Source organism: Dromiciops gliroides, chromosome 3 (genome assembly GCF_019393635.1).
Source record: "Dromiciops gliroides isolate mDroGli1 chromosome 3, mDroGli1.pri, whole genome shotgun sequence".
In the NCBI taxonomy this organism is placed as follows: Eukaryota; Metazoa; Chordata; class Mammalia; order Microbiotheria; family Microbiotheriidae; genus Dromiciops; species Dromiciops gliroides.
Genome location: NC_057863.1, coordinates 543,903,726 through 543,929,698, shown reverse-complemented (window position 1 = coordinate 543,929,698; position 25,973 = coordinate 543,903,726). Strand labels below are relative to the sequence as shown.

At 46.5% G+C, this 25,973-nt stretch overlaps 1 protein-coding gene and 1 pseudogene across 1 annotated transcript in view; one reads left to right on the top strand and one right to left on the bottom strand.

Moving 5' to 3' along the window:
• RELT (RELT TNF receptor) overlaps nucleotides 1-25,973 on the bottom strand; it is a 57,370-nt gene that overhangs the window by 25,922 nt on the left and 5,475 nt on the right. The gene's annotated exons all lie outside the window — the stretch shown is intronic.
• LOC122747916 lies at nucleotides 19,110-20,750 on the top strand (annotated as a pseudogene).

The window sequence follows — 25,973 nt, the reverse complement described above, 5'->3', positions numbered from 1 at the left end:
GACACCACCTCAAGGCCACTTCCAGGGAAACAACTGGGGTTGAGGAGCCAGGTCAGGTTAGAAAGCTCCCAGGGGGTGCACCAGAGTTTAGGCTGAGAGGAAACACACCATCAAGTTTTAACTAATTATTCTTGCTATCTAGGTCCTAAGCTGCTGAGGAGTAGAATGCTGTTAGCTCTCTCTGAATTTTGGCACCCTAGGACAAAGCCCCAGTGGCTCTGCCCTAGTTATAGGCCTGACTAGATGAGCTCTGAAGTATCTTCCAACTCCTACAGGCTCCCATTCTCTGGGTGTCTCTGGGTCTTTTATTCACTGATGAGGAAGAAGAGTCTGCTTGTTTCTCTATGATTAGTTCACGCTGTCCTAGTTGTCTGACAGGCAGGCCCAGAGCTGGAGCTCCGGCTCCCAGAATAGGGGGCAGAAGGGGACGGCAGTGTGACGACAATGAAGCAGCCTGCATTTGGAGTCAGCAGGTTTGGCCAGAGTCCTGGTTCTGCTGTGTGACCTCGAGTGTATCCCTACCACTTCTTAGCAGGATACCTTCAACAAGTCCCTTCATCTCTCTGGGCCTCAGGACCCCCACTCCTGAGTACCAAAGTTGGACTAGATCTCCCAGGGCCTTCCAGGCCCCAGAGCCTATTGCGGGTCACACCCTCCTCTCCAAGGCTTGGGCTTGCCTGGGGTCTCCATATTGCCTCAGGTGACCTCCAACTTCCCCCCCACCCCCAACCATGGGAAGGAACCTCAGCTCTAGAGGCTGGAAAAACTGAGCCAGGAGGCAACTTGATCCTTCATTGTCCTAGCCAGGCCCCACAAGCACCCCTGGCCTAGCCAGGAGGTCAGGTTACACCTGTGGTGCAAGGGGGAGGGAGACAGCCCAGGCCCCCAGGGGGTTTCCAGCTAAGGCCAGATTCTTCCATCCCCCCTAAATCTGCGGGGGGGGGGGTAAAGGGGAAGGAGGGGGCTGCCTCCACTTGAGTCTCCAAACACAACAGGAAGAGCTGAGCTTAGACTCTAGAAAGAACTTCCTAAGGCGAGGAATGTTGGCTCCAAGGGCCGCAGACTAGAAACTCCCCTGCAACCTTTTAATTAGGTTCTACCTATGGCTTTACCACCAGTCTGCCCCCTCCCCCACCCTAACTATCCCCAGCCCACACTTCCTGCCCAATGAAGCCTCATGTCCTACCCCTTCATCCAAGATGGGCCTTTTGTCCACAGCAAACACTGATGCACTAGTGATCCCCACTGACAGCCGCTTTGCTGCAGGATTGAGCCTGCTGGCTGGTTCACAAAACCTAAAATTGTTTGCAGAGCCTGGAACTGTTTGCAGAACGTAGCATTATTCCTAGAGTCGATTGACTCTATGCAGGACCTCAAGGCCAATGCTAGAAGAGTCTTGGATTATTCTCAGAGCCTGGAGCCTGCAACTGTGTGCCAGCTTGGCTACTAGAGACTCTAGAATCACCCTTAGGGCCAAACTGGCTTTTTGCAAAACTCCTGGCTCTTTAGCCACTCTCCCTTAAGCTCAACCCCTGGTTTAGAAGACTCAGGGATTGTCTGTGCAAAGAGATCCTGGTGATCCCTGCACACCTAGGGGTGTGGGCCTAGGAAAGGCCACACTCCTCCTGTTCCCCTCTCCTTTGAGACAAGCCAGGCCCTTGTGGCCTCCCTTCAAACCACCCTCCCCAGAGAAATGCTCCATCACCCCGCCCCGATGCACCTGCTGCTCTGGTCTCTCAAGTCTCACGGCTGCCTCTTCCAAGGCCTAGTTTCTTTCAACCCTGCTCCAACAGCCCCTCCTGGCATGAACCTTTCCTGACACTCAGCCCAGTTGCTGGGGCCCTCCTCAAGAAAATGACATCTTGTCCAATTGTCCATTTGTATATTATATAGATATTGTATAATATAGATGCTTATATTCTCTAAACTGTATACAGTACTTTATTACATATAGTGTGTGTATATATACAATCTATATTTTGCAAATGCATATTTATGTATATTACTTCCATACCCTCCCCACCTCCACCCCATTGGAAGGTTCATAAGGAAATGGACAATTTCTCCATTTCATCTCTGTATTCCCAGTGCTTAGTGTAGTGCCTGGCATATAGTAGGTGTTTAATAAATGCTTACTGATTGACTGATGGCCTGATGGGATCATGGCTTTCCCTTAGACTAGTTCTTTTCCCTCTATCTTCTGAGAGAGGACAGGGGTACTTCTAGAAAAGATCCTGCATAAAACCCAGATCAGAGTATAAAGGGGCCTTAGGGAATCCTCTGGTTCAACCCTGACATTTTCCAAAGGAGGATGCAGAGGCCCCAAGAGGAGAAGGGATTTGCTCAAGGTCACACAGCAAGTTATTGGCAAAGGCTGGACTTGAGCCCAGGCCACCCAGAGGTGTTAAATTTGGGGCCTGCAAAACTCCCCAGTACAGCCAGAAGCAGATTAAAATATTATTGGGAAATGTTTGACAGAATAAATAAAATAAAAATACAGAACACAATATAATAATCAAATACAAAATATGAAAATAAATAAAAATACAGCACAGGTTTTGAGGTTTTCTAAGTCGATATTTGACCTTGCAAGTGTGGGTCGCTCTTTGAAGTGGATCTGGGGAGCGGGCAAGGATTTCCTTAGACCCGTATCAAGAACACTGGATCCCCTCCCCGCCCCCCCCAACTCCCCACCTCAAGCAAGTGGGGCTAAGTGACTTGCCCAGGGTCACACAGCTAGTAAGTGTCTGAGGTTGGATTTGAACTCAGTTCCTCCTGACTCCAGGGCCAGTACTCTATCCACTGTACCCCTGGCCCCTGCATCCACATTTTAGGAAGGTCACTGACCAATGAAAGCAAGACCAGAGGAGGCTGACCAATATGGGGAAGGCACTAGAAGCCTTGGCCTAATGGACATTATTATTTGAATAAACTGGAGATGTTGAATATCACAGAGCAGGGCTGGAAGCAAGGAATGGGGGTGGGGGGGGGGACGGGGACAACTGCAGACAGGGACAACTGCAGACAGGCAGTTTTCAGTGTATGGAAAACCTTCCTAGAATTTCCCAGTAGAAAAGTAAAATTGGCTGTCTCAGAAGGTAGTGAGCTCTCCACAACTAGAGTTAGTCAAACAAAAGCTTGGTGAACACTCCAAAGAGGTCAGAGGATCACAGATCTAGACCTGGAAAGAAACGTGGAGATCATAGTCTAAGCCTCCTTATTTTTACAGATGAAGAAACTGAGGCTTAGATTATTAACAAGGTCATTAATATCTGTTGAGTTGAATTGAGTTGAAATGTTTTCCAGTATTTCACCAAGTAAGGCAGCAGAATCCTGAACTTGGGGGTGGGAGGTGAGGTTCTGGAGACCAGGGTTCTAGTCCTGGGTCTGCCACTGACTCCTTTAGGACCATGAGCAAGATGCTTCCTCTTTCAGCCCCCATTTCCACCTCTAAGAAATGAGAGGACTTGTAGTATGACAGACCCGGAATAGGAGGAAGCTTAGAGGTGATTCCAGTCCAACTAAGGTCATACAGCTAATCGATGGTAGAACCGTGATTCCAAATTAGGTTTTCTGGTTCCGAATCCAACCCTTTTCCCATGGTCCCTTTCCTGCTGCCTCAGAGGACCTGGGCTTAAATCCCAACAGTCACCAACTATGGGACCCTAGTCAAGTCCCTCCCTCTCTTTCCTCCCCTACAAAATGAGAGGTTGGACACCAGATGGTGTCTCAGGTTCCTTCCAGCTCTGAGATTCTGGGATGGTTTACCTCTGGTCAGGGCAGCTCACAGGTTTCCAGAGTTAGCTTGGCACCCTCCCTCCCCAACCCAGATTGCCCTCCCCTCTAGGGACTGGGTGGGGATTTTAAATTTCTGAGAAAAGGAGGAGGAAGGAAATGGAAACTACTTGAAGGGGGTGGGGCAGAGGAGGGTTCAGGCAGCCAAGGGCCCAGGTTCCACTAGCTCATTGGGCCTGAAGAGCCCAGCAGTGACACATGTGGGGGAAGAGATGGGGCCCTAATCATTGTGTGTTCCCCATCCCCACCCCCAACATACAAGGTTTCTGCAAGAAAGCCAAAAGTCATTTGCTGATTAGCCAATCAGTGTTTGAGCTTATCTAGACCGCTGTTCCCTCCCCTAAGCATTGAATGGCAGGGAAACAGTTCTCATAAAAGGTCCCTCTGAAGAGCAGGAGTATGACAGAGGCCTGACATTCAGGGTTCTCCACAATCTAGTGCCACCCTAACTTTCCAGCTTTCTCTCACACCATTCCCTACATTTCCACTAAACCAGACCATTCTGGGTCCTCCAAACTTGCCCCCTACATTCCTGCTTCCATGATTTTGTTCTTGATGCCTGGAATATCCTCTTTCCCCATCTCAATTCCTACCTATCCTTTAAATCCTATTTAAATATCACTTCCTACAGAAGTTTTCTGTGATCTTCCCGTGGTACAGTGGATTTGAATTCAGACCACCTGGGTCCAATCCTCTTATTACTACTTAGTCTGTGCCTGTGTGGAATGTGGACGTCAGTTTCCTCATCTGTAAATAAGAGGGTTGGATGAGAGACCCAGGGCCCTTCTCAGCTCTGACTTTTTGTGCTCTACGTTCTAAGTCCTGAATCCAGTTCTGTAATTCTATGATCTCACAGCACTTTGCCAAAACTTCTGCTATGCACTTATCATGTAACAGGGTGAATTTCACTTTTCTGTGTTGGTATCTTAAACCCCTACAAGACTCCTTGAGGGTATGGATTATATCATACTCAAACTTTGTATCTTCCCAGCTCAACACACCATTGATAAGGCTACTAATAAATGATTGTTGAATTGAGTCCCACATTTCATCTTCCAGTGTTTTCATCAAGTGAGGCAGCAGACTCCTGGACTGGTGGTAGTGGTGGCGGCGGTGGTGGTAGGGAGTCAGGGATAGAAGAGGAAATTGAGGCCCAAAGAAGCCCCTCCAGGGATAGTTTCAGAAAAAGCTGAAGACTTAAATGAACTGATGCAAAGCACAGGGGACAGAACCAGGAGAACACTGTAAACATTGTACACGGTAATGATAGACGGTGGAAAGAATTGGTTACTCTGAACAACATAGTGATCCAAATTCCAATTCCAAAGGACTACTGATGAAAAATGCTATTCACCTCCAGAGACAGAACTAGTGAATTCTGAGTTCAGATTGAAGCATATATTTTTTACTTTATTTTTTGGCAACGTGGCTAATATGGAGATGTTTTATATGACTTCATATGTATAATGGGTATCATCAGGTATCATACTGCTTGCCTTCTCAATGGCTGGGGGAGGAGCTGGAGGGAGGGAGAGAATTTGGAACTCAAAAATATTTTTAATGTTATAAATAACTGAATAACAGATAAACAATGATTAGATAGATTAGATAGATGATAGATAATTAGACAGATGGACAGATAGACAGACGGACAGAAGAGGTCCCTCCAGCTCTTAGGTTTTAGGAGTCCATGAGTTTGTAGCATTGGTCCCACACAACCAGGCAGGAATATCTAATCCAGCCTCATCATTTTGCAGAGGAAGAAACTGAGGCTCAGAAAGGGGAAGGAACTTGGCAAAGTTCACATAGGAAGCCAGTAGTAGGGGTCAGGTCTAGAAAGAGGAAGCAGTTTGAGGACTCAGGCCCCCTCCCCACTTCTCCTTTCCTCAGCTTCCTGTATCTTCCATTATCTTGAAGGGACACGATGTCCTTGATAGAGGAGTGCCTTCTCCCTGTATCCTCCCTGGGAATTGAACAGCATTTGCCTTCCTAGTCAGAGATTCCCTATAAATCCTTCTGAAATCCTGATTGCTTCTTGCCCCTCCTCCTCAAAGACCCACTCCTTTTCCCATGCCCACCACTTGCTCAAAACATGCCATAGGGACAGCTAGGTGGCGCAGTGGATAAAGCACCGGCCCTGGAGTCAGGAGTACCTGAGTTCAAATCCGGCCTCAGACACTTAACACTTACTAGCTGTGTGACCCTGGGCAAGTCACTTAACCCCAATTGCCTCACTTTAAAAACAAACAAACAAAAAAACAACAACATGCTCCCTTTGATGGAGTTGGATGAGCTGCTAAGATCCCTCAGCAGCCCTGATGTTCTATGGTCTAGGGTGCCTCCAAACTCTAATGTTCTATCATTCTGTGACTGATGTTCAGAGCTCTCGGTCACCACTTATCACAGAGGATCACAGGATTTAGGGCAGAAGAGGGCCATGAACACCTTCATCTAATAGATGAGGAAACTGCCATGATTTGCTTAAGGTCACCTAGGTAATAGGTGAGTGACAGAAAGAGGATTTGAACCCAGGTCCTTTGACACAGAAGCCATGCTTTCCACTATGCTTAGACGACATCTATCTCCAGCTAGACTGGTCTCTTAAAGTACCTGGCCTCACCTCTCCAACTGAAAGCTCCTTGAAGACAGTGTCTCTTAGTTGTGGGCACCTCAGTTTCCCCATCTGCATCCACCCTGATCCTACCACCCCCAGAGACACAGATGGCTGGCAAACATCCCCTTGCTCTGAACCGTGGACAACAAACAGAAAATTGAGGGGAAAAAAATGAAAGAATCAACCAACCAATAGAAAACTTCAGGTTAATATATATAGAGAGAAACAATCTGTCTCCTGGCAACTCAGGCTTAACTAGGCCAGAGTGGGGTGACGAGAAGGGGGAGCAGCTCTCCTGACCAGAGGCCCATGGAACGGGAACACTGAGACTTTATGAGCAGTGGGATGACTGGGGGCTCCCCCTCCTCAGATGGAGTTGCTCTCTGAGGGTAGGTAGGGCTACTGCTCTCCCCTACAGACTAAGGACTCCCTAGAAGGAGGGGCCATGTCTCTCATTTCCTGCATAACTACTCAAATATTTGAACACAGACCATGGTCTCCCTAAATCAGCTATTCTTCAGCCTCCTTCTTCCCTTTAAAAAAAAAAATTGGGGGTGGGGCAATGAGGGTTAAGTGACTTGCCCAGGGTCGCACAGCTAGCAAGTACCAAGTGTCGGAGGCTGGATTTGAACTCAGGTCCTTCTGAATCCAAAGCCAGTGCTTTATCCACTGTGCCACCTAGCTGCCCCCTCCTCCTTCCCTTTCAGTGGATTTTCCCGGTTCTGTCCTCATCCTGGTCACCCCTTTACTGAACTCTCTCCAAGTTTGTTCATGTCTGACCAAAAATTCGGCTCCAGGACTGAATGCCACAGCCCAGAGGTGGGTGGGCCCAGACAAAGGACAAACTTTATCTTCAGTCTGAGTCTAGACATTCAGCTTCCTTCTAAGATCCCACTAGCCTTTCAGATAGCCAGGCTGGCTCAAGTGGTCAGCTCCAACCTCTCAGGTCATTTTCATTCTTCTAACAGCTCCTGACCATCCTGTCCTTGGGTAGTTGATTTTTTGAACCCAACGGTATTGCTTTACATGAATACTATTTATACTTCCAAATTAAATTTATGTAGTAGCAAAGAGACAGGTTGACCCTGGCTACTGTGGGAAGCTCTCTGACGCATAGTCAGGGCTTTAAATCTAAGATTTCTCTGTGTGTGGAAATATTTGTTACGTATTCCTAGCCTTCAGGAGGCTCCTCTAGGGAGAATACGCTGAGTTATAGCCCAATTCTCTTACGTGTCTCTGCCTCTTCCTAACTTAGTCAACACCATAATATCTGGAAATTTGGATGTCCCTTTACCTCAGTGGGCCTGTTTTCCCATTCCTAAAATGCGGTTGGTTAGGGGGCAGCTAGGTGGTGCAGTGGATAAAGCACCGGCCCTGGAGTCAGGAGTACCTGAGTTCAAATCTGGCCTCAGACACTTAACACTTATTAGCTGTGTGACCCTGGGCAAATCACTTAACCCCAATTGCCTCACTTAAAAAAAAAAATGGGGTTAGTAATTCTCTGCAACTTTATAAACTTTAAAATGTTAGAGAAATGGGGATTATTATTATCTTCTGGGCCTTGGTCTTCCCTTCTGTAAGAGGTAAATCACCCCCATTCTGTCACATCCTCCCTCGGCTGTAGTGGAAGTCATCACACCAAAGGTCTGAGGGCTACTCTCCAGATTTGCTCCTGTCTCTTCAGCCTCAAGGAACCCAGATTCTTTTCAATAACTCTGATTCTCTAACATCATTGGGAAGGCCAAATTTGCTCTAAAAAAATTGGGAGACCTAAGTTTGCATCTTGGCTTTGTCATTGGAAGTCAGTTCCTTTCTCTGGACCTCAGTTCTCTCTTCTGTAAAATGGGGGTAGCCTCTGTGTTATCTGGCTAACTTGTGGGACTGAGTGAATAGTGTTTTGTAAACCTTAAAGCGTTTGGGAAATGGAAGCACTGCTGCCACATCTGACCCTCAGTTTCCTCCTCTGTAAGATGAGAATGATACCACCTGCACTACCTTCTTCATAAGGATGGTGGGTGAGGGTCAAAGGAGATGAAGGAGACAGTGTCTAGAAAGTGCTCGTTATTTGTACCTGAGTTTTCACCTCTTCCAGGAAGCCTCCCCAGATCGACCCCACCCAGAGGTCATCTGGGCCAAGACCTTCAATGGACAAAGGAGGGAACTGAAGGGACTTTCCTAAGGTCTCACACTCAAGTAAATATTTCACCTGAGGGTATTTCCAAAGAGCAATATTTAAGGCCCCTCAGCCACAGGACAGTCCTGTCCCTAGAACTTTGCATGGGGGGCTGCTGCTAAGAGCACTGAGGTTTCAGGATACAGCCTCCCCTTCCCAATACCTCAGGGAGTTTTCAGAGCCAGGAAGCTGACATCCTTTGGGAAACTGGGGGACTTCCAGAGAAGGGAATAACCCAACAGAGTAGCAGGTGGGAGATGGGAACAAGAGAGCCTCATAGAACCCACAACAGGCCCAGTAACAAGGGATCATCAGTGTCCAAACCACAAAATGTTAGAGCTGGCAAGGGCCTGAGAGCATCAGCTGGAAATCACTGGAGAAAATGGAGTATCAGAGCTGAAAGGGAACTGGGAGACTAAAAGCAAATTAGGATCACAGTTCAAGATCTGGAAGGGACCACCTCACTGTTGTTGTTGCTCAGCCGTTTTCAGTTGTGGCTGACTGTTCATAATCCCATCTGGGGTTTTCTTGGCAAAGATCCTGGAGTGGTTTGCCATTTCCTTCTCCAGCTCATTTGACAGATGAGGAAACTGAGGCAAACAGGGTTTGGTGACTTGCCCAGGATCACACAGCTAGTAAGTTTCTGAGGCTGGATTTGAACTCAGGAAGATGAATCTTCCTGACTCCAGGCCACCTCAAGCCACATTAAATCCAACCCCCCTCATTTTACAGATGAAGAAAAGGGACCTAGGGACTTTCAAATGACTTGTCTAAGGTCATTAGGGTAGTAAGTATCAGAGGCAGGATTTTATCTCAGCTCTTCTGATCTTCCTCCAGAGTCTGTGCCCTTTCTTCTGTACCACTAGCAAGCAGGGGACCCTCTGGTTCTACCCCTTTATTTTACAAAATAAATGGGGAAACTGAGACCCAGGGAGGTAAATGATTTCCCCAAGGTCACATAGCCAATCAGTGGGAATCTCCTCCTCAGGGGTTCTTAACCACAGGTTCATGAATGTGTGTGTTTTAATATTGTGATAACTGTATTTCAATATAATTGCTTTCCTTGGTAATCCTGTATATTTTATTTTAGCTATTTAAGGTATTATTCAGAAAAGGGGTCAATGGGCTTCACTAGACTGTTGTCAAAGGGGTCCATGACACAAACAAGGTTAAGACCCCCTGTTCTAAATGCAGAGCCCAGGCATCCCCCTACAAGGGCGTTCTTGTCACGTGTGCACACACACTACACATATACACAACTCTCTCTCTCTCTCTCTCTCTCTCTCTCTCTCTCTCTCCCTCCCTCTCTCTCTCTGCTGTCTCAAAGGAGAAGTCTTTTTAGTATCTGGGTTCTCTGCTTCGCTTCCCACCCTTTATCTCCTTTCTGACCCCCTTCCCATTTCCCCTTTCTACACAGCCCACACTACAGCAAGCAAGAAAGCAGACAAGCCTGGGCCCACATAACCTCATCACTATTGGCAACTAGTATGTTGTTGTTTTTTTTTAAGGGGCAAGGGAGGATGGAGGTGGGGGAGGGGTAACAGAACTGCTTGGCTGGCTTCTAAAAGCATAAATAAAAGGGTTTTTTAAGTTGCATTGTGGCCTTGTAAATCCTTCCACACAGACAGACAGACAGACAGACACAGACACACACACACACACACACACACACACTACACAAACACACACACAGACTGGGAGTTGGGGGGGGGGGAGGAATTACTGCGCCTTTGATTATAGGTTGTCCACAATGCTCTGATCTTAGGTCTGTTTCTCATGTGCATCTTCCCCTCAGTCTCAGACCAGGAGTTGGCTGAAGACAGTGGCCACTTGTCTCCCTCCCTCTAGGGGGGGTCCCTGAGGTCGAGGGGCTCCATCTCCCCCCTAAGCAGGGATGTTCCTGAGAAAGATGTCAAGTCTACAAGGCTAGCAGAGAACCGAGGAGGGAAAAAAGGTCCTTGGCATGTGGGGTAAGGGAAGTATTCAGACACCTTCCTGTGGTTACTTCTGAGGGACTGACAGCTGTTTGACCTCCCTTCCTCCCCACCCCCCACCTTTTTGGAGGCAGCTAGAAGTGGTAATAGATACACTGCTGGACCTGGAGTCAGGAAGGCCCAGGTTCAAATCCGGCCCCAGACACCAGCCATGTGAGTCTAGGCAAGTCATTTAACTTGTTTGCCTCAGTTTCCTCAATGGTAAAATGGTGATAATAATAGTACCAACCTTGGAGGGTTGTTGGGAGAATCAAATGAGATATTTGTAAAGTGCTTAGCACAGTGCCTGGCACATAGTACATACTATTATAAGTACTAGCTATTGTTACTGTTGAAATTGTTATTATGTTCCTCGGTCCCTTACTCTGCGTCAGAGGGGCAGCAATGCCAGGTGATCTTTGTGATTGGAAAGAAAACGATCCCACAGCGGAAGGCAATGTGACCTCAGAAAATTGACATCAATGAGTGGGTGGCAGTAGAGGGGAGCACCCGGGATGGGGAGTCAGAGAGGGCTCCATCTGCTGTTTCTTCCCTGTGTGACCTAGTTTTCCCCACTAGACCCAAATGAGAAGCAGGGGAAGCCCTAAACCCCTCAAGAATCCTCCTGTCGAACACAGCACATGGGACAGTCAGTCAGTCAGTCATTGGAAGTCCAGTAAACACTTTCTATGTGCAGGGAAGGCACTGTCCTAAGCTCTGAAGAGAAGAGAAAAGGTAAAAACAGTGCCTTCCCTCAGGGAGATTATACTCTAAGACAGCCATGAAGATATCCATAAGCTCCCAGTGAGGAAAGACTAGAATCCTAGATTAAATTAACTCCAATTAGATTAAATTAGTTCCAATCAAATCCTAGATTAGCGTTCACCTTTTGGTGAGGGGATGTCCGGGAGGCTATCTTCCCCTAGGATGGAAGAGGTCTTCTGAAGTCATCCCAGCCATCCCCCGGCCTCCAGGCAGGGTGCATTTCTGTCTTAAGGAAGCAAACTGTCTAGGATTCTAAGTCCAGGCACACCTACATAGGCAGCTCAGGTAGCCTTGGAGACGAAAAGGTCTGTGGGGATCAGGAGAAAGGCAGGCAGGGCCAAGTGATAATTGGCCCTTTGGAGGTAGAAAAAGAGAAGACTGGAGATACAGAAATGAACCCTCTCCATGCCATCTCAGCCCACCCACACTTTTCTACCAAAGCATTTTCTTTGGCTGAGCCCTGTAATTGGTGCCCTGGGTCTATGGCACCCATCTTCCCCTCCTCAAGGGAGCTCTCGGGTCTCAGCCCTCATTTTCCTCAGGGAGGCCCCACATCTGAGAGGACCCCGAGAGGGAGACACGACACACAGACAGACAAAGCTACCAGCCACAGCTCATAATGAGGATGGGGGTGGGGAGTGTGAGGGGACGGGAGAACAGTGTCCTCAATGTCCTCGGATCGTGTAAGACAAGACAAAGCCCTTCTCACAAAGGTAAGGCCGAGCTGAACAGCTGAGGACTCTGCTATTTGCTCAGTCTACCTTCTCTTCTAGCCCTCTTCCTCCAGGATGTCTGCTAGGATGTCAGGGAAGGAAGATGGGAGGGCTTAGAACCAAGAAAGCAAGAAAGGGCCAGAACTTTGCTCCATCCAACCAAGCCAGCCCCAGCATTGCCTTGCTAGGCCCAGCTCTCCCCATCCACTGGGGTGTCAGCTCGTCCTCTGGCTTCTCCCACAGAGCATGAGACTGGGAGTTACTCAGGGAAAACCTGAGTTCAAATTCCACCTTCAACACTTGGTTTTTATGTGACTTCTCTGAGAGTTTCTTCCTGGAGGACAACAATACTGATACTGTCTACTTCCTGAAGTTTATGAAGAAAAGGACTTTGTAAACCTTAAAGGGCCAGAGAGATTTCTCTTCACTGACACACAATTGTCTGTGACTGATAACTCTAAAAATCATATCCAGACTTGGACAGTGCTTGCTCTCAAGGAGAGGACAAGAGGGCTCTGTAAGCTAGGCTTAAGCAAGGAGGTGCCGCATTTATCACCACTGCTCCCATTTCTACAGAGCACCAACTAAAACATTTACGAAGCACGTTCCTCACACCAGCCCTGGAAGGGAGAAGGTATAAGGATAACTAGTTCCATTTTACAGACAAGGAAACTGAGGCTTAGACAGAGAAAGTGACCCTCCTAGGGTTACTAGCTAGTAAAAGGCAGAACCAGCATCCATAGCAAAGAGAGAAAGGATCTGTGATTTTGCTTGTGTGGGCAACTCCAGGCAATGCAGACCTCAGCCCTTCTAGGACCAAACTGATAAAATGATGACTTACCCAGGGTCACACAACTAAGTATTGGTCAGAGGCAGGATTTGAAGAAGCCAGGTCCTACCTGACTCCCAGCACTAGATGTATCTCATTACCTTGTGTTTTTGGTCAGAGCCAATCAATCAAATTTTTTTTTTTTTTTGTGAAGCAATTGGGGTTAAGTGACTTGCCCAGGGTCACACAGCTAGTAAGTGTTAAGTGTCTGAGGCCGAATTTGAACTCAGGTCCTCCTGAATCCAGGGCCAGTGCTCCATCCACTGTGCTACCTAGCTGCCCCTCAATCAATTTTTTAAGTGCCTACTATGTGCCAGACACTGTGCAAAGCCTGAGGAGGCAAACAACAATCTAATGAGGGAGATAGGCAAACAAATACAAAGCAAGCTATATACTGGATAAATAGGAAATAATTAACAACAAGAAGGCACTAGAATTAAGAATTAAAAATAAGCCAAACACCCTGTGGGCTCATCACTGGAGAGGAAAAGGGGTGAGAGAGGGGTGTCTTTTGTTAAAAGTTACCATTATCCTCCTCTAAGCTTTTTTCAAATCCTACCTGTCCTTCAAGGCCTGCCTCTTCCAGAAAGCCTTCCGATAACTCCAGCAACTCCAGCAAAAGACAGTGTCTTTTCTTCTTTGAGTTTCTGCAGCCCTGACTGTCTGAAACCCAGCAAAGTCTAGTCTGGTCCTTAATCACATACCAGTGTTTGTGGTTGGTTAACTATTTCTTGCTCTCAGTGAGTCTTTCTTGCTTCCAGGACCAAGACTGGGTCATGGCAATTAACATGAGCTCAGCTGCCTTTCGGGGGCGTTTTAATTTAAGTCACTCTGCAGTCAATGTGCATAGGATTCTTCTGTTTCTACTGTCTTCACTCTACACAAGTCTGTCCACATTTCTCATGCCACACTAATATTCTATTACGCTCACATGACACTTTCCTCACTTACCCTCATCTTTAGGAGAAGGCAAGTGCTGGCCCAGGGACAGCTAGCAACTCTCAGAGCCACGATTTGACTCCAGGTCTCTGGGCTCCCAGGCTAGGAGTCTTCTCCACACCATTTTTGCCCCTCCTCCAAAGCCTCAACTGCTCCTGGGTCTCTGGGCTTTGATAGATGGGCGAGGTCCCATGTTGCCTCCTCCCCTGTTACCCACACCCTGCCCCTGTCTAACACCCCTTGGCATGCATCCTTACTCCATTATTCCCTTGGCCTTAAGGGCGAAGACCGTCTTGCCTGTGTTTGTATTCCCAGCCCTTAACACAGTAAGCGCTTAATAAATGCATTATGTATCTTTATCTCTTACCACTGTAACACGCAGCCTGTCTTTCCCTGTCTGGTCCTCAGAGGATAGAGAGTAGATCCCATGTCTGTCTTCCTTCTCCTGCCTCTTCATACTGACCATGGGCATGACTGAAGAGGCAGAAGAGGCTGGGGTCCCAGTTTCTTCTCCAGTATCTTCATACTGACCATAGGCATGATGGAAGAAGAGGTAGAAGACGCTGGGGTCCTAGTTCCAGACAGATTGACTATGTGACTTCAGTCCCATTCTCTGTCTGACCTCAGTTTCCCCCTTCTGTGAAATGAAGGGGTTAGACTAAATGATCTCTTAAGATACCTGATAACTTGGACCTTCTATGACTAGCCCTGTTCCTGCTGACTTTTCTCCTTTCAGGATTTGTAAGCGTGGCTCTCATCATTTAGTGAGGCAGGCCCACAGTTATGGTTAAGGAGTTCAGAGGCCACCATCCTCCTTGCGCCATTCAGATTTTCTGCCCACCCAGCTCAATCAGATCAGACACCATTTCTCCCCAGGCTGTCTGTCCTCCATCCCACCCTACCTACTAATTAGCACCTTCTTTAAACCTGCTTATTTATAGAGACTCTGGGCAGGATTTGGGGAGGCAGGCTTCGGGGGATGCTAAGCAAGGAGTTTGGGCAGGGGGAGTAGAACGTCCTGAGTCTCTGGCTGCTCCCCCTCCAGGCCACAGCCCAGCTGCTCAAGATGATGCTGTTAACAGAAGAAGCTCAATATGGGATAAAGAGCCTTGGGCTGGAAGCCAGGAGTTGAGGGTAGAAGCTGTGACTCTTGTGACTTTCAGCGAGTCCTTTCCCTTCTCTGGACTTCAATTTCCCCACGTTTAAAAGCAATGATTTTATCAAAATATGCACAAGCAGCACTTTGTGGGGTAACAAATAACTGGGAAAAATGGGTGCCCATCGATTGCGGAATGGCTGACCAAACTGTGGTAAGCAATTGTGGGAAGTAATGGAATAATATTGCACCATAAGAAATGGTGAACATGAGGAATTTGAAGAAGCATGAGAAGACTTGTATGAACTGATACGGTAAAATAAGCAGAATCAGAAGAAAGGCTGACACAAAGGCTACAATATCATAAATGGGAAAAAATAAAACCCCAACAAAATGAAGCCCAAAGTAATTTCATTTGCTGTTTTTTAGTCCATTAGTTGTGTCTGACTCTTCGTAACCCCATTTGGGGTTTTCTTGGTAAAGACACTGGAGTAGTTTGTTATTTCCTCCTCCAGCTCATTTTACAGATGGTGTCAGAAAATTGAGGTAAACAGGGAGAAGTGACTTGCCCAGGGCCACACAACTAGTAAGTGCCTGAGGCTGGATTTGAACTCAGGAAATTGGGTCCTCCTGACTCCAGGCCCAGTGCTCTATGGCACCACCTAGCTGCCCCAAGTCATGTAATAGTGATAACCAGTCTTGGTCATAGAAGAAATGCACTCCTTTCCTTACTAAGTACTAAGGAAAGGTAGGGGACTATGGGTATGTAATGTTGTATACATTGACATTCACTACATCATTTGATTTTGTTCAGCTGTTTTGTGGGGGTTTGGGTTTTTTGGGGGGAAGAGGAAGGGAGTTAAAATGGGGAGCTCAATGGCATGATAGGAAGTATATCCTTAAAGAACAATGATGTAAAAAGAATACTAATAAAGCTTTTTTCTTTTCTTTTTTTTAACAAAGAAGAATAGTGCTTTAAAGTTTACCCAAAAAAGACTGTTATTCACAACTGTCCTTTGAGGTAGGGAAAGGGAGCAGGTATTTCTTTCTCCCTTTTGCTGAGATGGAAACTGAGAAGGCCAGAGAAGGAAACCGAGAAGGTCACCTCTAATAAATGTCAGAACTGGGGCTGGAACCCAGGCCTTCATTTAGTTCAGTTTCCGAGGCCTTTACCAGCTCTGACTCTCAACGAGATCAGTCTGTGGAGAAATTTTTGCACCTCATTTTGTCATCTGCTGGCTTAGCACAGTGCCCGGCACATAGTAGGCATTTAATAGAAGTGACTGAAATTGACTGACTGGCTGATCCAGATGACCTTCCCCAGGCCCGAGCTCTTAATCAATCAATCAAAAAGCATTTAGTAAGTGCCGACTGAGAAGGCAGTAGAGATACAAAGGCAAAAGTGAAAACAGTTCCGTCCCTCAAGGAGTTTGGATTCTAAAGAAGGAGACAACAGGTTAGACCAGATAAATAGAGATCAAATACAGTCTTGGAGTAGAAGGCAGTAGGCCGCTTCGAGAACCAGGAAAGGCCTCTGGGAGGAGAGGATGATAGTCTTGAAGGAATCCAGGGATCCAAGGGGCAGAGAACACGGTGGGATGGGTGGCCAAACATGGAGGACAGCCAATGAGAAGGAAGTTAGGAGATGTCTAGTTATGCATGAGGAATCACTGCAAGTATGGCAGTATGGCTGGATGGCAGAGCACACAGAGCACAGCAGTCATTGGAAGGGCAGGAAGGGGCCAAGTAGTGAAAAGACACAAAGGCGATAGGTTTCTATTGGAACCTCTGGCTAATAAGCAGGCTTCCCCATCCCCCCGCTATGCTTCCTTTCTGCCTCCAGCTTATTCAGCCAATGATCTAGGGACATTATATTGGCCTTCCTGGCAATGACTGGCATGAGGCACCACCTTCCAGAAATCCTAAGGTCATAAGATGTAGGGCTGGAAAGGACTTCGGTGAGAACTTTCCCTTATCTTGAAAAGGGCTCCATCTACCATACCATTTCCCAGGATGCCTCCCACTCTCACTCTCCAGCACCCCTCCCTCTATGAATTGTTGTTGGAACAAGTTCCTTGAGGACCAAGACTATTTCACTTGCTTATATTTGAATCTCTAGTGCTTGGTACCGTGACTGGCATATTTTCAGTCTTTGTGACCCCATTTAGGATTCTATTGGTAAAGATACTAGAGTGGTTTGCCATTTCCTTCTCCAGCTTATTTTACAGATGGTGTCAGGAAACTGAGGCAAACAGGGTGAAATGACTTGCCTAGGGTCACACAGCTAGTAAATGTCTGAGGCTGGATTTGAACTCAGGAAGATGAGTCTTCCGGACTCCAAGCCCAGCACTCTATCCACTGTGCCACTTAGCTGCCCTGACTGGCATATAGTAAAGGTTTATAATAAGTGCTCCACCTGTCTAATCTGGTTAAACCCTTCATTAAAGTGGGAATAAGGTTAAGTGGTAAGTGACTTACTCAAGCTCACACAGATAGTAAGTGGAAGCTGAATCACACCATATGTATCTCCTCAGAAAGATAGGTCAGTCTCCTTGGCCTGGCATTCAAAGCCCTCAGTTATTAGCCCACACTGTCTATGCTTCAAATGCCTTTAAGTCCTTCATATATTTATTAAGTCACAAGAGACCTGACACAGCCTCATTCCCTTATTTTTACAGAGGAAGAAACAGAGGTCTACAAAGATGAAGGGCCTTACCTTAGATCTAGCATCACGATTTACATCATAACCTCCCCCTGTTATGGAGCCATTTCAGTTGTGTCTGACTCTTCATGACCTCATTTAACAATGAGGAAACTGAGGAAAATGGGGTTTAGTGATTTGCACAGGGTCACACAGATAGTGAGAGTCTGAGGTCGGATTTGAACTCATGAAGATGAGTCTTCCTGGTTCCAAGCCCAGTGCTCTGTCCACTGCACAATTTAGATTTAACAGTGTGTCAGAGCTGGGACTAGGTCTTGGCCAGGTCCCCTGGCTCTCTCCATTTTCTTTGATATCCTGATCCCCTTTTCTCAGCTTGGGTAAATTCTATTCATCCTGCAAGGGCTAGTTTCTAATGGAAGGCTTTCTCCAAGCCAATAAACATTTATCAAGCACCAGGCACTGTGCTAAGCTGCTGGGAATACAACTGATGAAAAGAAACACAGTCCCTGCCCTCAAAGAGCTTACAGTCTAAAGGGGGAGACACACCTAAAAGTGGCTGGAAAGGAGGAATGGGACGGGACACCAGGGGGTACATCTTGTTCCATGGAGTTGATACCAGGTAGGGCAGCAGATGCAAAGTAAAGTGATCTGAGTTCAGTTTCTGCCCTCCATAAAGGAAAGCATGGGGAGGAGTTTGGTAAGTCCTCCAATCAGAGGGGAGGTGTTGTTAATTAGGGCTTGAGTTGGCAAGAAGGTGGTGAAGCGATGAGCTGGGCATTTTGTTCTGTGGAGTTGAAAGCAGGCAGGGCAGAAGATGCAAAATGGAGCCTATGCTCCAGGGAGTCTTCCCACACAAACATACATCCCATCTTCCCCTTTTATGACCTCCCATGGGAAGGTAAGTCTGAACTAAACCATTTGGCAATTGGGTCTTTACCATCTTCTATTGCTGCTTCCTCTCCTTCCCAGTTTGTCTTCTCTGTCCAGCTGAGCTAGGAACTTCCCAGGGACAAGGGGCAGGGTATCCCTTCTCTGTCCTCCAACAGCATCAAGGGCTGGGAGAAAGCCCTAGGACAGAGTGTCTGAAGATGTTTCTACCACTAATTTTCTCTGTGTGAAAGGACACATCCATCAATCGGGGAATAGCTAAACAAACTGTGGGCCATGAATGTAATGGAATATTGCTGTGCTGTAAGAAATTATAAATATGGTGGATACCGAAAAGTATGAGAAGATTTTTATGAACTGATGCAGTCAAGCAAGCAGAGCCAAAGAAACCATATACAAGGGGGCAGCTAGGTGGCACAGTGGATAGAGCACTGGCCCTGGATTCAGGAGGACCTTAGTTTAAATCCGGCCTCAGACACTTAAAAACTTTTAAAATTAAAATTAAAAAAAAAAAGAAACCATATACATGATGACTACAACAATGGAAATGGAAATAAGAAAAACAAAAGTGAATGTAGCAACATTACAAAGAATAAGCTTGGCTCCAAAGAAAAGATATGATAAAACTCCTCCCCCAACTCCTTTGCAGAGGTAGCAGGTCCATGGGTGAGGAACATTGCATGAGTTTTCAGACTTTTTTGATGTAGTAGTTGGTTTTGCTGATTCTTTTTCTCTATTTTTTTCTTTGAAAAAATATACTTTGAGTTCTCAGCTCTTTTCCCAAGCTCAGTGCTGCTGCATCAGCAACCCTAAGACAAGATGGTAAAGGTCAGTCAATGGATAGGGCCATATTGGGCACTGGGTGGCCAGGGTTGCATTCACAGGTAGAGTGGACATTGTGGCCATCAGTAACCTAGGCCTTGAATTCGACTATAATTGGGCCTACCACCTCTGTAAAGGAGTGGGGGGAGGTGACTTATATCTTTTCTTTGGAGTGAAGTTTATTCTTTGTAATTTTGCTATATTTACTTTTGTTTTTTCCTTCTTTCCATTTCCATTGTTGTAGTCATCATGTATATAGTTTCTTTGGCTCTGCTTACTTCACTGCATCAGTTCATGAAAATCTTCTCATACTTCTTGGTATCCACCATATTTATCATTTCTTACAGTACAGAAATATTCCATTACATTCATGGCCCACAGTTTAGCTCTTCCCCGATTGATGGGTGTCCCCTTTCACACAGAGAAAGTTAGTGGTACTTAGTGGTTTATATGTTTCAACATGATTCTACCTATGGCAAATTCAAGGGCATTGTCAAGATTAAGAGTAGAAAGCTGAGGATCAATGGAAAGGCCATTATTATCTTTCAGGAACGTGATGCCATCAATATTAAATGGGGAGATGTTAGAGCTGAATATGTAGTAGTCAAGTCCACTGGTGTCTTTGCCACCATGAAAAAAGCTATGGGAAGGGTGGAGACAAGTGTGTCATTATCTCTGCCCCTTCTGCTGATGACCATATGTTCATGATGGGAGTGAACCATTACAAAGAATTCCCTTAAGATTATCAGTAATACCTCTTGTACTGCCAACTGCTTGGCCCTACCCTAGCCAAGGTCATCTGTGACAACTCAGGCATTGTGCAAAAGCCTCATGGCCAAGATCCATGCCATTACTGATACCCAAAAGACAATAGATGGCCCCTCTACTGAGTTATGGCATGATGGGTATGGTGCTGCCCAAAACATCATCCTTGCTTCCACTGGTGTTGCTAATGATATGGGTGACATCATCCCTGAACTGAATGGGAAGCTCACAGGCATGGCCTTTAATGTTCCTATTCTTTTTTTTTTTTTTTTAGTGAGGCAACTGGGGCTAAGTGACTTGCCCAGGGTCACACAGCTAGTAAGTGTTAAATGTCTAAGGCCAGCTCCGAACTCAGGTACTCCTGACTCCAGGGCCGGCGCTCTATCCACTGCACCACCTAGCTGCCCTAATGTTCCTATTCTTAGTGAATCTGCTGTGGATTTGACCTGGCACCTGGAGTAACCTGCCAAATATGTATCAAGAAAATAGTAAAGCAGGCATCCCTCTGGGGACCCTTGAAGGGTAACTTGGACCACACAAAGGATCAGGTTGTGTCCTGTGACTTTAATAGCAATGCCTGCTCTTTTGCCTTTGACACTGGCACTTGTATTGCCTTCAATGACCTTTTTGTCAAGCTCATTTCTTGGTACAACAATGAGTATGGCTATAGCAACTGCTTAGTTGAGCTCATGGTCTACATGACCTCCAAACAATAAAATGGAAAGTCTTGGCTCTTTATGCCCAGACAAAAGAGGAGTTCCGCCACTGGGGAGCCTAGATCCCTAAACTATTTTCCTATACTGTGGATCTCATCTCCTCCCTCCCAGTCCTTGCCTCCCCTTTAGTAGTGGGGAAAAGCATGGGGTCCTATGTTGGATACCACAGTTACCATATTCCGTGCAAATGAATAAAATACAAAAAATATTCTTTGTTACATGGGAAGGCAGAAGAGGGATACTAGCAGAAATTCTTATGATGTAAAAAACAAAAAAAAAGAATGTATTTTTCAAAACTCACTGTGTGATATTATACAAATCATTTTGTATACAAATACTCCCCCACCCCAATTCCTACCCTGGGTCTCAACTTCCTCATCTGTAAACTGAAGCGAGTGATACATGATACACTTCTCTGCCTCAGACGGTGGGTGGTTATGAAGGAATAGCTGTTAAAGTGCCAGGAAAAAGTGAGCTGTTAGTACCATGACGTGGTAGAAAGCACACCAAACCTGGAGTGGGGGACGCATGGGTTCAAATCCCAACACTGCCACAAACTAGTTATGTGGGTGGCCTTGGATTTTAGAAATCCTGTTACTTTTCTGAGCCTCAGTTTCCTCATCTATAAAATGGGGATAATAATACGTGCATCACCTACTATCTACTACAGGATTGGTAGTATCACAGAACTAGAGCCAGTATGAGAGACAAAATTTGAACCCGGGTCCTTTTGATTCCAGAGCCAGTGCTCTTTCTACTCTAAACGTACCACACTCTAGGCTCCTTGAAAATATAAGCCTCTTGAGGGCAGGGTCTATTATGTCTTTATCTCAATATCTCTAATGCCTACCCCACAGCTGGCATATGGGAGGCATTTAATAAAGGCTTCCTGAATGGTCGTGAGGAAGAGAGCTTTAGCAACCTTAAAGGGCTCTGCCAATGGGAGCTATAATTATTATATTTGGATGACCTGAACTGAACCTGTATGAGGAAAGGTATTGAGAGAGAGAGGGGATGGTTTACACAGCGCTCATTTACCCAAGGCAAAGGACAGGGAAGGCCTTTTTCTACTCCCAGACTCTCTTGGAAGGAGCTCAGGACAACACCCAGCACAGAGATGTGCCTGTGTTGGAGTTTTAATAAATGTTTGTTGAATGGGTAGACAGAAAAATGAATGGATGAGTGAACAGTGGAATGAATGGGGGGAGGCTGTCTTCCTCACTTTTGCCCCTTCCCTTCTTTCATCTGCTCTTCTCTGCAAATGCACATCCCCAATACCGCCCCCCCCCCCTTCCCTTTTCCTCAGTATCAGGGATGAAGTACAGAACTTCTTATAGACACTTAGGAGGGGCCAATGCACCATGGGCTGGGTTCTCAGTCAATATTGACCTTATTTCTGAGTGTGTGTGTGTGTGTATGTGTGTGTGTGTGATTGGTGCACTGTTGAGGGTGTGGTGTGTCTCTGAATCAGGGATTACCGGGAATCTGTCCATTGGGAGAAGATGGAGCAAGGTGGCACAGAGGTCCTACGAGAGCCTGGGGTGGCTGGCTTCTGGTCCCTGATTCCCTGCTGTGTGTGGGACCTTGGGTAAACCCTATCGGGGCCTCTGGATCTCCCCACCCATACTGACTAGCACTAGGAAGGTGAGCCCTGTTTGCCTTGATGGATAGAGCAGCAGGCCTTGTGTATTCAGCTCCTCCTCCCTGGGGAACCTTGGCACCCACTACTCCCGGAGCTGGACAGATGGTCCTTCCTCTCCCAGGCCATGGTGTTCCCTGCTACATACAAGTAGGTGGCAAACAAGCCCCCGAGATGGAAAGAGTACTAGGCAAGGAGTCACAGGAAGCCTAGGTTCTGAATGACACACCATGTGACACTGGGGCAAGTTCTTCCCTCTCTGGGCCTCACTTAGTTCCTTCATTCTATAAAAGACCAAGATCTATAATGACACAAGAATGCAGAGAGAGAACTACCTTCCCTCATACTGTCCCAGTGAGTGAAACTTCTCAGCCAAGGTCTGAACCTTCCAGGCATGAGGAACCAATGATCTAGAAATCCAACCATGCCCCTGAGTGACAGAGGGGACCAGTGAGTGGGTGGGAAGGGGGTTGAGTGGGGCCAATCTGTGAAGGCTTCCCAGAAAAGGTTACTGGTTTGTTAGGTTTTTTTAAGTCCTATACCTGGAAGAAACCTCCATAATATAGGATATTAGAATTGGAAGGGGTCTTACAAACAATTTCAGCTAGTTTAGAGATGAGTAAACTGAGGCACAGAGAAGCAAAGATCAGAACCATTTAGAAAGCCAGACAAGCCAATCCCCAAGCTCTCTCTGAAGTTGAGAATTTCTACAGAATCCTAGGACTTAGAACTGGAAGGGACCCTAAGGTCATCTAACTGAAGGATTCTTTTTTTTTTTTTTTTAGTGAGGCAATTGGGGTTAAGTGACTTGCCCAGGGTCACACAGCTAGTAAGTGTTAAGTGTCTGAGGCCGGATTTGAACTCAGGTACTCCTGACTCCAGGGCCGGTGCTCTATCCACTGCACAATCTAGCTGCCCTAACTGAAGGATTCTTAACCTCAGCACCTGAGCCTTCCAAAGGGGCCCCATGGGGAGATTGCATGAGGTCTGTAAACTTGGATGGAAAAAAAATTACATTTTAATTTTCACTAACCTCTAGTTGAAATTTGGCATTTTCTTCAAATATGTAGATATTAGTCAGAGAGGGTCCACAATCTTCCTCAGACTGCTAAAGCAACCCTGATAAAAATAAAAGTTAAAGGGGCAGCTAGGTGGTGCAGTGGATAGAGCACCGGCCCTGGAGTCAGGAGTACCTGAGTTCAAATCCGGCCTCAGACACTTAACACTTACTAGCTGTGTGACCCTGGGCAAGTCACTTAACCCCAACTGCCTCACTAAAAATAATAAAATAAAATTAAAAAAAAAAAAGTTAAGAACTCCTGATCTAGGGGCATCTAGGTGGCTCAGTGGATAAAGTACCAGCCCTGGATTCAGAAGGACCTGAGTTCAAATCCGGCCTCAGACACTTGACACTTACAAGCTGTGTGACCCTGGGCAAGTCACTTAACCCTCATTGTCCCACCAAAAAACAAACAAACTCCTGATCTAGCCCCATGCTTTAATTTTACAGGAGGGAAACTGAGTTAGGCCTAGAGGGAAGAAGTAACTTCCTCCAGGTCACAGCGGTATTAAGAGTCAGGGAGACAGGATTCAAACCCAGATTATTTGGCTTCAATTCTTAAATCCCGTTGAGGGGGAAGGGAAAATGTCTATGTCCCAGAGGCTAAACTGTGGATGGAATCAGGATTCCTGGCACCTAGCTTCCCAGGTTGACTGTCCATACACCATTAGGCTTCCAGGCTCCAGGGTAAATGATGGAGATAGTAGTGGTCTAGGAAGGGAAGCCTGGAAATGTCCCCATGTTCCTCCCGTTGCCTGATTCCCTTTCCTAGGGACATGAGCCAATCTCCCCCTTCCTTCAGAAACCAAGGCATTGTGCCCAGATCAGCCTCAGATCACCCAGCCTCATCCTGTCTGGTCACATCCATTACCCTGCAACAGACAGACACAGGAAGGGGACGGGGACAGATGAGAAGACAGACAGTTGGTTGAATAGACAGGAGACTGTGAGGAGAGAGGTCCCAGGCAAGAGCCAGTCTACCTCCTATTGCTCCTGTGGAGGAAGTGGGGGTTGAGGGGGAGAAGCCAGAGATACTGCAATGCAGAGTTGGGGAGAGTGTTAAGGGAGGCCTTGGGGAGGGTCCCCAGAGACCCATACATACCCTAGAACCAACCAAAGGGACACATAGCTGAGGCCCTCCAGAGACATGTGCACACAGTGGCAGGATGATCTTAGCTACTGTAGCTTGATAGATTCTGGTGAAACACTATTATATTTTTTGGAAGGAAGGAACATTAGATTCCCTGAGGCTGGTAAAAACCTATGCACCCGGATAAAGTACTGGCCCTGGATTCAGGAAGACCTGAGTTCAAATCTGGCCTCAGACAGTTGACACTTACTAGCTGTGTGACCCTGGGCAAGTCACTTAACCCTCATTGCCCTGCAAAACCAAACCAAAAAAACAACAACACTATGCACTCTTTTATCAGAATCATGTCTTTAGATGCATAAAATAAAATACATAGGGAGTCCAAAGGAAACTATCATGAAATAAAGTTGTAAATTTTTCCCCATCCAAGGTCATGCATGGTCCCCCGGAATCTATCCACTGACCTCTTGTGTAGACCCCCGGACCTTCAACCTGGCCAATGCCCCCCAGTCCCAACCCCGACCCCTGCCAGAAGCAGGCTAGGCTCTGTGGTGATGCCCTCCCTCCTTATCTCTGTTCTTTTCCCCTCTTCTTCCTTCTCCCTCTCTTTCTCTTTCTCCCCATCTCCCTCCCCTCTTCTCTCTCTCCGGTCTTACACACATATACACAAAACACCCTACATCTGACACATGCATTCTTGCATGTGAGCCTGATATTAGCAGAGCTAGTGTTTGCTTTCCATTTCAATGGATGAGCAAAATGACTGAGAAAGGCAAGAGATTAATTTGGCCCCTTTTCCAGGGGCACCTGGATCTTAGTTTCCCAATCTGTGTTTACCTAAATCTAGTATCTACTGTTACAACATTTCTCATATACATTCCCTCCCTCCACTCACTTAGCTAAACCTCCTATCTGCCCCCCCCCCCAAAGCCTAGTTTTGTCCCCCATCACTCATCCTAATAGCCTTTTAAACTGATCTCTCCACCTCAGGTCTCTGGGCATGGCCATAGTAAACGTTCAATAATTGCTTGTTGATTAGTTTGACTCAGTGGTCTTTAATGTCCCTTCTATGAAATGCTATGTTGTATGAATCTCTGGGTATCTCAGGGTCCATAAACCTACAGTGCCAGGCTATGAGGAACACCTATGTGCCCAATGACAGGGAAACTGGAGAGATCAGCTTGGGTGGGAACGGTCAGGGAAGGCTTCCTGGAGGAGGTGGCACTAAGCAGATGGAAATTTGGTTTAGCCCTGGAAGGGATCATCTCCTCCAGCCTTCCTGATTTTACATACAGGAAAAATGGAGACCAAGGGAGGGGAAGTGACTTGTCCAAAGCCACAAAGTCCATAATTACCACCATTATGGTAATGAATGGAAGAGCCAAGATCAGGGGGTCACAGTGTAGAAGCTGAATGCTTTTTGACTCATACATT